General features: G+C 61.7%; 1 long non-coding RNA gene across 2 annotated transcripts; it reads left to right on the forward strand.

Moving 5' to 3' along the window:
- The first annotated feature begins 384 nt into the window (after positions 1 to 384).
- On the forward strand, positions 385 to 2,183 carry LOC119564279. Of its 2 annotated transcripts, none has more exons than XR_005223075.2 (3): positions 385 to 548; positions 1,024 to 1,133; positions 1,943 to 2,183. It is a non-coding gene; the product is annotated as an uncharacterized LOC119564279 (long non-coding RNA). The 2 variants fall into 2 exon arrangements; XR_006287385.1 differs by lacking the exon at positions 385 to 548 and adding an exon at positions 612 to 759 and having other exon boundaries at positions 971 to 1,133.
- Positions 2,184 to 4,798: the final 2,615 nt, after the last annotated feature.

Raw genomic sequence — 4,798 nt, forward strand, 5'->3', positions numbered from 1 at the left:
TTGGCCCGTGGGGGGGGGGGTGGTCCCAGGGCAGGACGCCGTTGGCCCGTGGGGGGGGGGCGTTCCCAGGGCAGGACGCGGTTGGCCCGGGGGGGGGGGCGGTCCCAGGGCAGGACGCGGTTGGCCCGGGGGGGGGGGGGCGGTCCCAGGGCAGGACGCGGTTGGCCCGGGGGGGGGGGGGGGCGGTCCCAGGGCAGGACGCGGTTGGCCGGGGGGGGGGTGTCCCAGGGCAGGACGCGGTTGGCCCGGGGGGGGGGCGGTCCCAGGGCAGGACGCGGTTGGCCGGGGGGGGTGTCCCAGGGCAGGACGCGGTTGGCCCGTGGGGGGGGGGGTGGTCCCAGGGCAGGACGCCGTTGGCCCGTGGGGGGGGGGCGGTCCCAGGGCAGGACGCGGTTGGCCCGTGGGGGGGGGGGTGGTCCCAGGGCAGGACGCGGTTGGCCCGGAGGGGGGATAGGGAGGGGGCGGGGTTGCCGGGTCTCCTTTGCTTGTCCAGCTGCAGAGCGCGGGGCGGGGGATGGAGTCCGGGGGTCCCCAGGCGGGGCTGAGAGGTGAGGGGGGGGAGTCTCTGGTGCCCCCCCCGCCCTGCAAAGCGCTTGTGAGGAGCCGAGCTCAGATCATGGCGTTTGCACTGGTGCTAGTGCCGGGCATGGGGTGTGATGTGCCCCCCCGCACGGAGAGGGCCGGGGTGGGGTGTGATGTGTGCCCCACACACTGATGGGGCTGGTGATGGCTCCCACGCAGTGAAGGGGGCTGAGGGAGGTGGTGGGGCGGTGCTCCCTGCACAGGGTGGGGTGAGGTGGGGTGTGATGTGTGCCCCACACACTGATGGGCTGGTGATGGCTCCCACGCAGTGAAGGGGGCTGAGGGAGGTGGTGGTGGGGTGCTCCCTGCACAGGGTGGGGTGTGATGTGTGCCCCACACACTGATGGGGCTGGTGATGGCTCCCACGCAGTGAAGGGGGCTGAGGGAGGTGGTGGGGGGTTCCCTTCTTGCTCCGAAGCAATTCTGACCTGTCTCTTGCAGGCTTTGAAGAGGCCGTGGCCGAGCTGTCTCAGGAGCTGGGAAGACTGGCCCAGAACCTGCAGGCGCTGACCCATTACCAGGCCACCCTCCTCAGCGTCAACAAGAGCCTGGTGAGGAGCTTCCTGCTGCTTCCCTTCCCTTTCCCCAGATGAGGGTAGCCTGTGCAAACCCCACCTCCTCAGATCAGCTGTGGGCCCGCTAAGTATCCCATGTAGTTTAACTTCCTAACATGAGCCTCACAAGAGCAGGTTCTGCACAGGTGCACTGGCAGGGGCACGACCAGTGCAGGGATGGAATTATCTGTCCTGCTGCCCTCCCCGACCCCCTCATGGCTCTGCCGCTACTTGCTGTGTGACCCTGGGTAAATCACTCCATTTCTGTGCCCTAGAGTTTGCCCATTTGTTAAACTAAGGGCATAGCTACACTTGCAGATGTAGAGCGCTTTCAGTTAAACCCGCATCCCGAGAGCGCGGTAGGGAAAGCACTGCAGTCTGTCCACACTGGTGCTGCGGCGCTCCAGCGGGGGTGCACCAAACGCTGTTCCACTCGCCGAGGTGGAGTACCAGGAGCACTCTAGCTGCAGAGCCAGAGCACTCTACGTGCCTTGCCAGTGTGGATGGGGAGTGAGCTAGGGCGCCCGGGGCTCCTTTAATGGGCTGTAACTCGCAAGTGTAGCCAAGCCCTGAGTAACTTGCTAGGTAGCATTTTTATCTCCAGAGAACCCTACCAACTAATTCCAGAGTCCCCTTGCTGGCAGGGCAGGATCAATGACGTAGGCTGAGTCTGTATGGGTACTGGAGTGTTCACATTGGTTTGTGAGCCTTTGTGGTACAAATGGGTTGTTCTCGCAGTGTTAGCTTAGCACTTTGTTAGGCAGACTAAGCTCTGTGTCTCTAACCTCCTTCCTCTCCCACCATAGTGCTCGTGGATGGAGAACATCAATGAATTATCCAAGCATCGGAAACGTCTCCCCACATTTGCAGCTCCTGGAAAGTGAGCTAGGAATTGTCTGGTAGATTGCACAGTGCCCATAGCAGAGAATGTCTGAACTTATTTTGGTCCCTGTGATAAGGGAAGGGAGCAAATCCCTCTCTGAGTCTTCAGTGAGCCCCCTGGAAACTGTGTTATAGGCTGAGGAATAAACAGAATACCCCATTAAACCGGGTTGGTTCCTTTTTTAAAAAACAGTAATGTGAGAATTCCAAGCTGTGGCTGAATGCTGACTATAGCGGGTGAGCTGGGCCTTGTTTCCTCTGACTCAAAGTCCATGTAGCTTCCACTGTTTCTCAGGAATCTCAGCTATTAACCTGGCTGGCTCAGAATGGTGCCCCCTCCACAGGCAGAAGCAGCCACTGTGGGAAGGTGACAGCCCTGAATGCTCTTCCTTCCCCTTTGTCTTTATTTACAATCTGGTTTGCTTCTTCCCTCAAAGAAGGCGGGTTCCTGAGGGAGAAGCTCAGTCGGGGAGGACTCAATGGCAATACCTGGCTCTCCTTGCTTTTCAATGGGAAGTCTATGCTCATTTCTCATCATTTGGATTAGTTTTTTTCTGTCTGGATACCAGTGTAAGCCATGTCTCAATATAGATTCTGTTGTACAGATTTCTTACTGGCTCCCTGTGGGGCTTCTTCTGGGCCCCAGCTCTGGATTGTGAACTGCAGGTATTTGGGGGGGGGGGGGTCAGTGTAGGGGATATAAGTGGAAGAGAGGCTGGAGTCAGGGGGCTGGAAGAGTAATGTACATGTGGAGAACTTGGAACAGGAGAGAGAGTGGAAGCTGTGTGGGGTGTAGGGGCTCTAGTGGGGTGGGGGATTTGGGGGAAGTAGGGGTGGGGAGCTGGCTCTGGGAGACCATGAGGATGGTAGATGTGAGAGTAGAGGGGCTGTAGTGATGGTAGGTGGAGGGACTGTACCTGGGGAGGCAGTATGTACGGAGGTGGGAGAGGTCTGTAGGGAGGAAGATAGAGGGAGGTGGAGTTGGAACTGGGACTGTCTGTAGGGAGGGGGGACTGTAAGGGATGGGGGGGGGCTGTAGGGACACAGGGAAGTAGGGGTGGAGGGACACATGGGGGTGGGGTCAGGGGCTGAAGGAACAGGGAATTGAGGGTGGGTGTTATGGGGGGCTGTAGGGACACAGGGAAGTGGGGGTGGGGCCATAGAGGTGGGGGGCTGCAGGGACACAGGGAAGTGGGGGAGGGGTTATAGGGGTAGGGGGCTGCAGGGACAGGGAAGTGGAAGAGGAGTTATAGAATTGGGGGCTGCAGGGAACTGGGGGAGGGGATATACGGGTGGGGGGCTGCAGGGACACAGGGAAGTGGGGGAAGGGTTATAGTGGTGGGGGGCTGTAGGGGACACACGGAAGTGTGGGTGAGGGCTGTAGGGGACATGGGGTGTGGGGCTATAGAGGTGGGGGGCTGCAGGGAAGTGGGGGAGGGGTTATAGGAGTGGGGGGCTGCAGGGGACACACAAAAGTGTGGGTGAGGGCTGTAGGGGACACAGGGAAGTGGGGGATGGGTTTTAGGGGTGGGGGGCTGCAGGGGACACAGAAGTGTGGGTGAGGGCTGTAGGGGACACAGGGAAGTGGGGGACAGGTTATAGGGGTGGGGAGCTACAGGGACACGGGGAAGTGGGGGAGGGGTTATAGGGTGGGGGGCTACAGAGAAGTGGGGGAGGGGTTATAGGGGTGGGGGCTGTAGGGGACACATGGAAATGTGGGTGAGGGCTGTAGGGGACAGGGAAGTGGGGGAGGGGTTATAGGGATGGGGGGCTGCAGGGGACACACAGAAGTGTGGGGGAGGGCTGTAGGGGACACAGGGAAGTGGGGGAGGAGTTATAGGGGTGGGGGGCTGCAGAGAAGTGGGGGAAGGGTTATAGGGGTGGGGGGCTGTAGGGGACACAGGGAAGTGGGGGAGGGGTTATAGGGGTGGGGGGCTGAAGAGAAGTGGGGGAGGGGTTATAGGGGTGGGGGGCTGTAGGGGACACAGGTAAGTGGGGGAGGGGTTATAGGAGTGGGGGGCTGCAGGGGACACAGAAGTGTGGGTGAGGGCTGTAGGGGACACAGGGAAGTGGGGGATGGGTTTTAGGGGTGGGGGGCTGCAGAGAAGTGGGGGAAGAGTTATAGGGGTGGGGGGCTGTAGGGGACACACGGAAGTGTGGGTGAGGGCTGCAGGGGACACATGAAAGTGGGGGAGGGGTTATAGGGGTGGGGGGCTGCAGGGGACACACAGAAGTGTGGGGGAGGGCTGTAGGGGACACAGGGAAGTGGGGGAGGGGTTATAGGGGTGGGGGCTGTAGGGGACACAGGGAAGTGGGGGAGGGGTTATAGGGGTGGGGGCTGCAGAGAAGTGGGGGAAGGGTTATAGGGGTGGGGGGCTGTAGGGGACACAGGGAAGTGGGGGAGGGGTTATAGGAGTGGGGGGCTGCAGGGGACACACAGAAGTGTGGGGGAGGGCTGTAGGGGACACAGGGAAGTGGGGGAGGGGTTATAGGGGTGGGGGGCTGTAGGGGACACAGGGAAGTGGGGGAGGGGTTATGGGGGTGGGGGCTGCAGGAAAGTGAGGGAGGGGTTATAGAAGTGGGGGGCTCTAGAGCGGGGGGGGGGCGGCCACAGGGCGAGCCATAGGCCCAGCGCAGCCCCCCGCAGGAACGCAAATCGACCCGATCACGTGTGCCATGGGCGGGGCCACCTGTGTGACGTACTGCGGGCGGGGTTCGTCACTGAGGCCGTACCACGTAGGGGCGGGGCTCCGTGTCTGTCGCCGTGCGCGCGCCCCCCC

Source organism: Chelonia mydas, chromosome 24 (genome assembly GCF_015237465.2).
Source record: "Chelonia mydas isolate rCheMyd1 chromosome 24, rCheMyd1.pri.v2, whole genome shotgun sequence".
Classification (NCBI taxonomy): Eukaryota; Metazoa; Chordata; order Testudines; family Cheloniidae; genus Chelonia; species Chelonia mydas.